Here is a 13307-nt window from a genome sequence, read left to right as displayed (position 1 = left end):
GGGGGAGGAGGAGGAGCAAGAAAAAGGCCAGGTACTTGTGGCTCACATCTGTAATGCTAACAACTCAGGAGGCTGGGATCTGAGAATTGGGGTTTGAAGCCAGCTGGGCTTATCTCCAAGAAAATACTCAGTAAAAGTCAGAACTGGTGCTGTGGCTCAAGTGATAATAGTGCTAGCCTTGATCACAAACAGGCTCAGAGACAGTGTGCACACCACAGGACAAAAAAAGAGAGGATGAAAGAAAGGAAGAAAGAAAGAACGAACAAAGAAAGAATGAACGAACAAATGAAAGTAAGAAGGAAAGAAGGAAGGAATGAGAAAGAAGGAAGGAAGGAAGGAAAGAAAAGAGAGAGAAACAAAGAAGAGGAGAAGGAGAGAGGAGGAGGAGAAAAAGGAGGAGGAGAGGGGAAGAGGAGGAGAGGGGAAGAGGAGGAGAGAGGAGGAGGAGAGAGGAGGAGGAAGAGAGAAGAGGAGGAGGAGAGAGAAAGGTGACGAGACAGGAAGGGGAAGAGAGAGGAAGAGGAGGAGGAGAAGAGATGAGGAAGAGAGAGGAGGAGGGAGGAGGAAGAGGAGGGAAGAGGAGGAGGAAGAGAAAGAGAAGGAGGAAGAAGAGGAGGAGGAGGAGGAGGAGGAGGAGGAGGAGGAGGAGGAGGGGAGGGAGGGAGGGAAGGAGGAAGGAAAGAAGAAAGAAAGAAGGAAAGAAAGAAGAAAAAGGAAGGAAGAATTAAATATACAAGTATGAAAATTTCATAATGAAATAGCATTTCAAAGTCAATAATAATAGTAATTAGAAATAGTACAAACTAAAGTTAGTTCCACAGGAAATTATCTCTACTCCAAGAAAATAATGTTCTAATGAGCGATTAGGGCACAGAGAGCACAACATAAGGAAATAATATGTAAAGACACAGCTAGAAGCTCATAACCTGAAAACTAAGGATCTGGATGAAGTTAAACTGCTGCTACCTTGGTCTTGGAATGCTAGCCTCCAGAATTCCATGAACATGTCATTAATACTTTGTTAAAATCATCTAATCTGTAATAATCTACCAATATGAATCAATAATATTACAATGTTTGATTAATATTTCAGGATTTTATAAATATGCTTGGATGATTATATTCTTTTGTAGAATCAAAGTTTCTGTGATGACCATATCTTTTTCTCTGTAACATATCACTAAGATTCCCATCACTTTAATCCAAGACATATTCCTACATATTTTGCTCAATCAACTTTCCTAACTGTTCTCCTTTCCTAGCCAAGTCCACATTACTTTATTATACTTCAAACTCAGTGTATACAGAAAGTAAGCCCCACCAGTCCACATCTAAACACCCCTAACGCTAATGCAAACTTTCCTTCTACCATGAGAGCGCAGTGTGATCCCTGTGTCAAGATGCTGAAGGAGCCTGAACTAATGTGTTGTGTGAGAAACATCTGCTTTGGAATGGTAGATCACTCTGGAAAGCTTTAAGGCATTTATGAAGCAATTTTTTTTTAGATTGGGATAAAAGATACACATACACTAAAGATAAAAATAGGTTACATCCGCACCAAAAAAAAAATGGGAATAATAAGCATGAAAAAGAGCTGTCAGGATAAGAGAAAATATTTGCACATGGTACATCCAACAGGAGACAGATATCCATAATACGAAGAAGACATGCAAATAGCCAACAAACTCAGGAACTCACAGACTAAACAAGGCAAATGATTTCATTTAAAAAATGAGCTGGAATACTAAATAGAAACTACCCAAAGAAGACATGCAAATAGCCCACAGATGTAGAAGAAAGTACTCACTTCATTCATCATCAGAGAAATTCAAGTCAAGCCATAATGAGATATTATTTCTCCCCAGATACAGTAGATATCATCAAAAAGGCAAAAGATAACAAATACTTATGAGGATGTGGATAAAATGGAACGCCTATGCTATTGGTAGAAATGTAAATTAGTAGAGCATTATGAAAAACAATAAGGAAATTCCTCAAAAAACTAAAAATAGAACTACTGTATGACCCAGTAATTGCACCAGTGGTTATATATCTATGAGAGATGAAATTTTTATAGCAAAGAGTATGTGCAGCCCCATACTCATTGAAGCACTATTCACAATAGCCAGGATGTGAACTCAGCCCAGAGGCCTTTTCGCAGATGAATGAATGAGGAAGATGTGGTATGTTTCCACAGCCATACAAACAAGAGAAAGTCATCTGCAGCAATGTTGATGAGTCAGGAGGTCATTATCTTGATTAAATAAATACAGAAAGACAAATACCATGTGTCTCAACACTTATGGGAAAAAAACAATTTATGTAAGTACAGAATAGAAGAGATGGAGAAGTGTGGGAAGAGGGTATCAGAAAGAAAGCAAGAGGGTCTTACAGAATGAGAAGGGATTGAGGACCAATGGTCAGGGGTTGAAGAGAAGATAGATATGATCAAAGTATAATGACCAATGCATGTATGGAAATATAAGGTGCTCATTCATAGACTTGGTATGACAACTTCTTCATATTTAAAAAATTGCTTTGAAACTGTTTGAAATACAGTTCTGAGAAAGTGGAATAGAAGATGTCTAAATCATTTAACCCAAGATAGATTAGAAATGAATATTTGCTGTGAATGTATGTCAGCTGTAAATTCAAAAAGAGCAAATGTTTCCCAAGGACTAACTTCTGAAAAATATCTACAATGAACAAAACATATTAAGTGTGCTGAGAGGTTCAGCAATGTGTCCCCCCAGTCATTGATAGTGTTCCTGGAGGTCCTTGGTTTTTGTTGTTTTGTTTTTACCTGAAGACAAGCTTTCAGAAGACCTAGAACCAACACTGTATCTGTGTCTTCCTGAAAGATACAGGACCAACCCTCATGAGAAACCCAGACCCTCTTCCTGCCTTTGTATTTTCGGTCACAACTCTGCTGTCCTCCCTTGGTTTTTTGTCCCTTAGATATTTATTTCCTCCTCCCCAGTGCTCCCCTTCTCTTCTACACAAAGCGATTACATTTGTCGTTTTGTGGTTCTAAGGTCTGTAATAGGCTTGTGTATTAGAGTGTAATTTCTTCATTAATATTTCCATAGCTTTTGTTTTGGTTTTACTTATTCATTAGTCATGCCAATAGATAGTCCTAATGCCTTAAAAATAGCAATAAGGTGCATTTGTTTTCAGTTCATAGATTTTGATGGATAAGTAGATGTATAAAATATGCAAATTTTTTAAATATAATTACATGTTTTGACAATTTTTGTAACCACATATAATTTTTAAATATGATTGTCAAAATTAAGGGCACAGATGGGAGCTGGTAGCTCCTGTCTATAATCCTAGCTACTCAAAAAGCTGAGATCTGAGGATTATGCTATGAAGCTAGCTTGGGCAGGAAAGACCATGAGATTCTTATCTCCAATAAACTAACAAAAAATCTGGGAGTATAACAGGGGTTCAAATGGTAGAGCACTAGCCTTGAGCAAAAGAAGCTCAGGGAGAGCACCCAGGCCTTGAGTTCATGCCCAGTGCTGATGTGTGCACATGCACACACAAGTGTGTACACACATATACACACAACTATAAGGGTTTACTTCTCTCTGAACTCTTGAAATATGTGACCTATGTGATATATGACATAGGGAAGCTAAGGATACCTAGTCCAGTGTTCTGGCATGGTAAAACAAGGTTATGTCTTAAGGATTACCTAATTTTGAAAGTCTGTTAATGACTCATGCCATCAATAATGTGTATCCATAAGAACATTACTGGGGAAAATGTCATTACTCTTTTAAAGAGGAGATATTCTAATCCAATTTATTCTAACAAAAGATCAAAATTTTATTTTGATGTTATTTGATGATCATAGAAAAGTAAACAGAATCATCCAACTCAAGTATTGGGATTTGTGCTTGTGCCCACATGTGCTCCCTTCTCCTAACCTTGTACTGAACCAAAGGTCCTCCCATCACCTCCTTCCCTCTCGTGGAACATTTCCCCTACAAAGGCTTGCGGGCCACGATTTTCCTCAAACCCAGCGTGACATTTACTTTTTGGCCTCTCAGTATTTGTAAAGAAGTCTAATGAATCAATGTCTACTTCTGGACATTATTTATTACACTTACTATGAGTAATGTAGGAAGGAACACTCTAGAGACCAAACTATAAATGAACTCCTAGGAATTATTTGTTAACGAATCCCGTGACTATTGTTCAAATACTTCATTAAGAAAAAGTTTTCTAAATACCTCATTATCTCAGCCAGCATTTACTTTTTGCATTTTTCCTCTTCACCAGGCCATTGTCCTGTGTGATGCTTTAATGACAACTCCCTACCCCCGAACCCGGGGTAGGGGGACACTTTCTCTGAATACAAGCTGCCTACAATGGGTATTGATGCACACTCATGCAAAGTTCCAGGAAAATATAATTGTTCAGGAAACATAGATATGTTCTGAAAACATTGAAATTTCAATAATTATAGCCTACAGTCACTTAAATTGATTCATGAGGTTATTTGCAGTAAGCCTTCTTTCTTGTTTTCAGTTCTAATTGTTAAAATCTTTATGTAACTTATGGTCTCATGCTTCTTTTAAAAATTATTTTGCAAGCCTTTTGAGGAAAGTCAATGCCATATTTCAATTATTCCATAAAATGGGAAAGAAATATGCACTTGTCTTTAGTGAGAGTTCAAGATTCTTGAGCTGTCTTTTTACTAGTTAGCTGATGTACACACAGTTATACACATTTACCTGTACACCCAGTTAAGGGTTCTCAAGCCCATAAAAGGGATATACATGTTCATCTTCAGTATTTAACATCTTTATTTCATTCTTTACCATGATAACTTTTGTATTCAGGCTTCCTCACAGATCATTTTAATTTTCTGAGTCAGTTAAAACACTTGTTACTGCAACTCAGATATATGACGTCCATATCTCTTCTGCTTTCTAACCCCAGGCACACCATGACCAAGCCCTTCTTCTTAGTGATATATATTTTAGTGCTTTTTCAATGTATGCCAATTGTTTTCATATATGTCTTAATGTTTTTATAATGTTTTAAATCTATGATTCATTTCTTTTTTATTTTTTTCTTTCTAGGTACCTGTACTGGGACTTGAATTCAGGGCCTTGCTCTGTCTCTTTGCTTTTTTCACTTAAGATAGTACTCTACCACTTGAGCCACTCTTTCACTTCTAGCTTTTGAATGGTTAGAGATAAAAGTGACAAAGATTTTCTGCCTAGCCTGGATTTGATCTGGGATCCTCAGATATCAGCCTCCTGAGTAAGATTATAAGCATGATTCCTCAGCACATGGCTGGTACATATTTCTTTATACATCAAGTTTATAACTGCAATATATATTTCTTATGTAAATACAAATTTTTAACAAATCAAAGGAGTATTTGCATATTTTGTAGTTTACAATTTATAATTATACTAGTGAGAAATGTCATAAATTGAAATAGGAGAAAATACAGCATGCTAACATCCCAAAATAAAAAAAAATCTTTATAATCCCATATAATTATTACTAAACATACTTAAATATATGTAATAGTGTAAAGTCATTTTACTAACATGTTAATGTGTTTCATTATACTATCCAAATTACACATATTAACAATGAATATTTCTTTAGTAACTTCAGAATGGTCTAGTTAATTCCCATAAATCATTATATTTTCAAAGTCTTAATATGCCCTAATATTTTCACAGGTAATTAAATTATAAGAGTAATACACTAACAATTACAAGTAAAATAATTTCCAAGGGGGAAAAAACCTCACAAAGACATGTGTCCCCTTTTTTTGTCACTCATGATGGGCTTTATCTTAATCCATGGTGACTGGTCACAAACGCTCATGTTTATGGATTCAATCACTCATGAAACCATGAGCCTTACAAATCTTAGGAATAGAAAAAACAATATCCCGGAGAATTTTCCTGAATCAGTACTGAGATATAATTCAAACTATTACATCTCTAAGTAGAGATATAAAATGATGATTCATGGAAAGAAAGACAAAAGTCACATTAAGTTCTCATGATATCCGTGTAAAATAATACATCAAAAGACAGTAGGGGAGCTGGGGATATGGCCTAGTGGCAAGAGTGCTTGCCTCGTATACATGAGGCCCTGGGTTCAATTCCCCAGCATCACATATACAGAAAACGGCCAGAAGTGGCCCTGTGACTCAAGTGGCAGAGTGCTAGCCTTGAGCACAAAGAAGCCAGGGACAGTGCTCAGGCCCTGAGTCCAAGCCCCAGGACTAGCCAAAAAAAAAAAGACAGTAGGGTTAATGACTAACATTGATGGTATGTTCCAGTAATAGAAATTCGTCATACAAAGGCAAAAGCTTAGTTTCTATCTGAAAAATAAATTAAAAATAAAATGATTGGGTATCTCAAATAGCAGGGTACTTACTTGCTTAGCAGTGTGAGGCTCTGAGTTCAATCTCAAATTCCACCAAACCTAAAAGGATCTCAATGTTAAAGACAAGGTGAGGTATTAGGATATATTAAGTGTAATGGAATAAAGTATTTTTAAACATAATTTTCAGAAGAAGGCTACATATGTGTGTCTATGGAATTATAAAAATGTGGAGATTCTGAGGTCCACCCTTGGTCTTGATCCTGCCCCACCTCCCCCAGAGTACTAGCACATTACTAGGAAAGAAAGAACAAGAAGTGGTACATAGACACAATTGAATTCTATGCCTCTATCAGAAAGAATGACATTGCCCCATTTGTAAGGAAATGGAAGGACTTGCAAAAAATCATACTAAGCGAAGTGAGCCAGACCGAAAGAAACATAGACTCTATGGTTTCCCTCATTGGGAATAATTAATACAGGTCTAGGATAATCCTTGCAGAAGATCACTATAGCTATATCCATATGAACACATAAGATGATGCTAAGCAAAATGAGTTCCAAGTTATGGAAACAAGTGGTACATCACTGTTGTTATTTTCAACATACCATGTGAAATTATGCCCTTTTTCTTTTGTATTTATTTTCCGTGGTTTGACCCCTGATATCACTGTAACTGATTTTAATATCCTGGATACTGTATATACGTGCATTGAAACTAGGGAAGGGAAAGGGAATACTAAAATTGAGAGACAATGGATAAAACAACAAACCTATGCAACAGGAATACTTACAAAACTATATGGTGTTAACAGCTGTAAAATTCATGGGAGGGAGAGGGAAATGGGGAGGGGGAAGGTGGAGGGGACAGGGGGGAAATGAGGGAGGAGGTAACAAGTTAGATAAGAAATGTACTCACTACCTTATGTATGAAACTGTAACCCCTCTGTACATCACTTTGACAATAAAGAATTGAAAAAAGAAATATCTACTCAAGTGTCTTTATAGACTTTTATTCAAAATAATTTTATCAGCATAAATAATGATTAAAGGTGCTCCATTTTATAAGGTGGAACAATATTCCATTGCATATGTACACCACATTTCCTTTATCTATCTATAGGTTGATGGACACTTAAATTGCTTTTGGCTATTGTGAATAAGGCTGCTATTGACTGCAGTATTTCAACTATATGCTGACTTGTATTCTCAAGATTTGTAACTCCTGATACATGCCACAAATGACACAGAAGGGAAGTCAGTACTGAGTTCCATAGTGGTTGAACTAATTTACATTCCAATTAACAAGTGGAATTTATATGTTTCCTTTTTACCTATCCTCACTGGTATTTGTTATTGTTGATTTTGAAGATTAATGGTCTAAGTTGATTTGTTTTGAATATTAAAAGCCACACATGTGGCTTTCAAAATTTCCCTTCTAATATGTTGACATGCTTACTATTGTTTCCTTTGCTGTGGAGAAATATTTTCAAATCTATTAACATGGGATATATTTCCATGAATTTCTGTCTTCTTTATTTACTGTATTCAGTTCTTAGAATATAAATTTTATTATTTTAAGTATTTTTGTAGGGATTATAAATGTGATTATTTTTTCATTTTTTTACATAGTTTGTTGTATGAAAAAATGCTGTTAATTTTTGAATGTTGATTTTGTAGTCTGAATATTTTTTTAATGTTAGTAATTTAAAATATTTTGTGTATAGTGTCTGCAGCATTTTCTATACAAAAGTACAAAAGATTATGACATTAGCAAATAATGACAACTCTTCCTCCTTTCCTATGTGGTTTCACTTTATTTCTTTTTCTTGTCTGGTTGGTTCAGTATTTTTCATTTTTGTGCAGAATATAAGTATACATGCTTGTCAGTTCCAGGTCTTCTTACAAATTTAGTTGCTTATGTCTTCAGAGTCTTCATTCATGATTTGTAGTAGGTAGTCTGAACCTAGGATTTATTGTCAGTGTTTAATTGTACATGATATTTTCTTATAAAAATTGGCATTCATATATTGACAAGTATAATGTCTTCTCTTTTATTTCTGATTTCATTCTTTTAAAATAATTGTTTATAAAAATTGTGTTATTTGGGGCTGGGGATATAGCCTAGTGGCAAGAGTGCCTGCCTCGGATACATGAGGCCCTAGGTTCGATTCCCCAGCACCACATATACAGAAAACGGCCAGAAGCGGTGCTGTGGCTCAAGTGGCAAAGTGCTAGCCTTGAGCGGGAAGAAGCCAGGGACAGTGCTCAGGCCCTGAGTCCAAGGCCCAGGACTGGCAAAAAAAAAATTGTGTTATTTATCTAACTAACATAGGCTGATTTTTTTTCTTTTTTTTCATTAAATTTTTTTCTTTATTGTCAGAATGTGGTGCAGAGGGGTTACAAATTCATATGTAAGGCAGTGAGTACATTTCTTGTTCAACTTGTTACTTCCTCCCTCATTTTCCCCCACCTCCCCACAACCCCTTTCCCTCTCCCCCCAAGAGTTGTGCAGTTGATATACACTAAATGGTTTTGTAAGTATTACTTTTGGAATGCTTTGTCTTTTTGTCCTTCATCTCTCAATTTTGATATTCCCTTTCCCTTCCCAGTTCTAATACCCGTATAAACGGTATCCAGGGTATGTGGATGAGATACAGTGGTAGCTGGGGTACAACCACAGGAAGGGAATACAAGAGAAACAAAACTAAACAAAACAATCAAACAGACAGAAAACAGAAACAAACAAACAGAAAAAAAAAACAGAAAATACAAAAGATATGGTTTCACATGGCATGTTGATAATAAGGTTTGGTTGTTCTTCTATGGTTTTTGAAAATTCTTTTATTTATTTCCTCTTCTTATGATTTTTGGGGGGATTTGGTAGTACTTATGAAGTTTGGACTCATGGCCTGGCATTTGCTTGGCCAGTGCTCTGCCACTTCAGCCATGCTTCCAGCCATATTTGCTTCAGTTCTTTTTCAGAGAGCTCCTCATGACTTTGCCAGCAGTTTGGCCGCAGCAATAATTCAATGATCTCTTTCTCCAGGCTAGCTTGAATTACAAGTGTGTACCACTATGCTGACCCTTGATTTGGTCTTTTATTATAGCATTTGGTCTCCTTATTTTGACCTTTCTATAGCTTTCATTCTGTTAAATGTGTTCATATTTTCTAGTGTCAGAACACCTATTCTTTATTTGAGATCCTTCTTTCTTAATTTAGGTATTTTTGTGGCTTTAGATTTTCTCATATTTCATGGTATTAGCAGCATTTTCTTAGGTTAAAGAATTCATGCCTACATGACATGCACAGTGTGATGAAGTGCCACTAAGATTAGGTAAATTAATTCTAAAAAGGTAACTTTAACTTTAGTCTCAGAAAGTTTTCATTCCTCACTCATTCCAGAAAGATGTATTTTCTGTATATTGTTGCTTGGCAATTTTTTTTTTCTTCTGACCTTTAAATGTATAAATGTATCACTCCATTATCCTGACCTGAATACTTTCTCAGTATTTGTTTTAACTTCCCCTTTATACAAAATATATTTCTTATCGCTTAATTACTTTCTGAGTTTTTGTTTTTGATTTGTGTATGTTGGTGAATTTCACTTTTAGTTGCATTTAACTAGACAAGTCTGCTTCTTAAAAATTTTTTTTTCAGGATATTGGCATCTTTAACATACTCGAAAATTTTAGTCGTTATTTCTTTAAATATACTTTATGGCCATTTTTCTTTTGTTCCTATGGTTCTTAATGTTTCTTCTGATTTCAAAGTTTGTCTCTTGAGGAGTCTCTTGATTGTATACCTAATTCTTTTAGGATTCACTTATTCTTTTCTCTTTTAAATTTTCTTTTATTTTTTCATTGAAGAAATGTGATGTTCAGTTGACCTCATAATTAAAATTCTCCTGCCTTTGCCTTACAAATGCAGGAGATGTGCACAAACATGGATGACTTCATTCTTTTGTCTCTTTGTTAAATTAGGCAATTTTAAATATTCTCTTCAGGTCACTGATTCTGCTCTGTGATGGAGCTTATGGCTGAGATTTTCTACTGGCTTTTTCATTTCACTAAACATGTTCTCTGACATTTCATGTAAGACTTTAGTTATTTTTTCATCAGATAGTTTGCTCTAATTTCCACAAGCATACTTCATTTATTGCACTTCATTGTTTGTTATAGGCATTGTGTCATTTATACATGAAAGGTTTATGGCATCTATCCACAAGTGTCAGTGGTATTTTCTCAATCGACTGATCACTGCTCACATAATTTAGCAATGAAAAACTTAAAATATGTAGCTTTTAAAGATATAATTCTATCACATTTTTAAGAGACTATGGTATAAATAAACATGAAGTAGGAAACAAGGGAAAACTTGGGACTTGCTTTATTGTAACTCACCCTTTATTGAAATGTTCTAGCTCGGAACCTACAGTATCTCTGAAGAATGCTTTCATATTCCTTTACTTCACTGAACTATTTTATAACTATTATTAAAAATTGTTTTATTCTATTGTAGTAATTCTTTCCTTTTTTATTGGTTGATTGATTCATTCATTTGATGTAAAGATTCCTTGGTTTCTCATAATCTTTGTGTGCTGGTATTTTCTGTGCACGTGAGTGTGAGACAGACCTTTTGGCTCTTGTAGGTGTTAGCTGGCTCAGGCACTGGCTTTCCTCTGCTGTATCATGAGGCTTCTTACTGCACTCCACTCTCCCAAGTCTTACTGGACTTTGCTCTCAGTAGAAGCTACCTTCTACGGACTTTTAGGCCAGGTTGCTCATGGAATATTCTTCTGGCCAGGCAATGCCACTATTTGTGATCTCAAAATGGAAAGAAATTGATCTCTCATTTCCATTGCAGTCATTTTCAAAATACTCCACCAAAATGTACAATAGAAAATTGTATTCCTCTTGAGAGATACCCAGGAGTTGGATGATTGAACATGCATATCAACTAGTCTAGTCCTTAACCTTCTCTGAAATGCACAGGTGTGGGAGCCCCATGCCTTGCTGGGGCTTTTGTGAGTTGGGGGATAGGTGAGTCCCTGGCTTTTCTTGCCACAATACTTCTGCGAATATGGAGAAGTAAGAGTGCTTTTGACTGTGTGTGGCCATTGATTTAGTGGACATTTTGTCTGAGTGGAACCGCTGCTTATCTTCTTGAACCAAGCATCATTAACCTTAAGATCCTCAGAAAGGCATAGAGATGAAAGTCTGATGGACATTTTTGTGTCTGCTCAGAACTTGTTGTTTGACAAGTTCTATCAATTAACCTAAGGGAGGCCCTGGGAACTCTACTTTCATCAGTAATAACTGGAATAAAACTCTTCATCAACAGTACCAAAAATAATGCCAGGTCAAGTTCCCAAGGGAGCTCAAAGCACACCTCTCATTTTCCTAAGTGGGCTTGTGGGGAAATCAGTGCCAGCGTTTAATAGACATGAAATAAGAATTATCTAATTTCACCCACACCATTAACCTCCTTCTTGCTAGGACATGCTGACACTGCTCTTTCAGGAGGTTCTGTTTCCTTCTAGACACCTAAAGAATTTTGTATGCAAAAAGTAAGCCTTGTCCAAGTCCTTCCATTTCCTTACAAATGGGGCAATGTCATTTTTTTTCTGATAGAGGCATAAAATTCTATTGTGTATATGCTAGGTGAAGTGAGCCAGACCCAAAGAAACATGGACTCTATGGTCTCCCTCATAGGGAATAATTAGCACAGGTTTAGGCTAGTCACAGCAGAGGATCACAAGAGCCTAATAGCTATGCCCTTATGAATGCATAAGATGATGCTAAGTGAAATAAATTCCATGTTATGGAAACGACTGTTATATCACTGTTGTAATTACTTTCAACATGCCATGTGAAACGGTAGCTTTTTGTTGTTGTTTTTGATGATCCTCTTGTGTCCCCTTCCTGTGGTTGTCCCCACGCTATCACTGTATCTCATTTGAGTACCCTGGTACTGTATATACTTGTATTAGAACTAGGGAAGGGAAAGAGAATATCAAAATTGAGAGACAAAGGATAAAAAGATAAATGACTACAAAAGCAGTACTTGCAAAATAATTTGGTGTAAACCAACTGAACAACTCATGGGGGAAGAGGAAGAGGGGGAGAGGGGAGGGGAGAATGAGGGAGGAGGTAACAAACAGTACAAGAAATGTACCCAAAGCCTAAAGTATGAAACTGTAACCTCTCTGTACATCACTTTGACAATAAATAAGGGAGAAAAAAATAATTGCATAAGTTAAAAAAAAAGTAAGCCTTGTTCTTCCAGGTGAGAGCTGACTGAGATTAAAAAGAAAGCTCTTCTGTACTAAATAGCAAATCTTGTATTCATTTTGTCTTGAATTCCGTTACTTTTAGGAATGTTGCAGTGCTGGAAATTAGGGACAGACTTTGATAAATTGGGTTGAGTAATATCACAATTACTTTGAGGTCAATTTTACCACTGTTCTGTGTTTCTTCTTCTTCTTTTTCCCTTCTCCTTCCTCTTCTTTTGGTTCAGGCTCTTAAACTCTGGGTCTGGGCTCTGTATCCCTAAACTAAACTTCTTTTGCTCAAGGCTAGTGCTTGACCACTTGAGCCACAATGGTATTTCCAGCTTTTCCTGAGTAGTTTATTGGAGATACCCTCGATACTGTATATACTGGTATTAGAACAAGGAAAGGGAAAGGGATATCAAAATTGAGAGACAAAGGATAAAAAGACAAATGACACCAAAAGCAATATTTACACAACTATTTGGTATAAACCAACTGAACAACTCATGAGGGGAGAGGGAAAGGGGGAGGAAGTAGGGGAGGGAATTAGGGAGGAGGTAACGAATTGTACAAGAAATGTACCTACTGCCTTATGTATGAAACTGCAACCCTTCTGTACATCACTTTGACAATAAATATGTAATTATGCAAATAAAATAAGTG

Source organism: Perognathus longimembris, chromosome 11 (assembly GCF_023159225.1).
Source record: "Perognathus longimembris pacificus isolate PPM17 chromosome 11, ASM2315922v1, whole genome shotgun sequence".
Lineage (NCBI taxonomy): Eukaryota > Metazoa > Chordata > Mammalia > Rodentia > Heteromyidae > Perognathus > Perognathus longimembris.
This window is presented reverse-complemented; position numbering follows the sequence as displayed.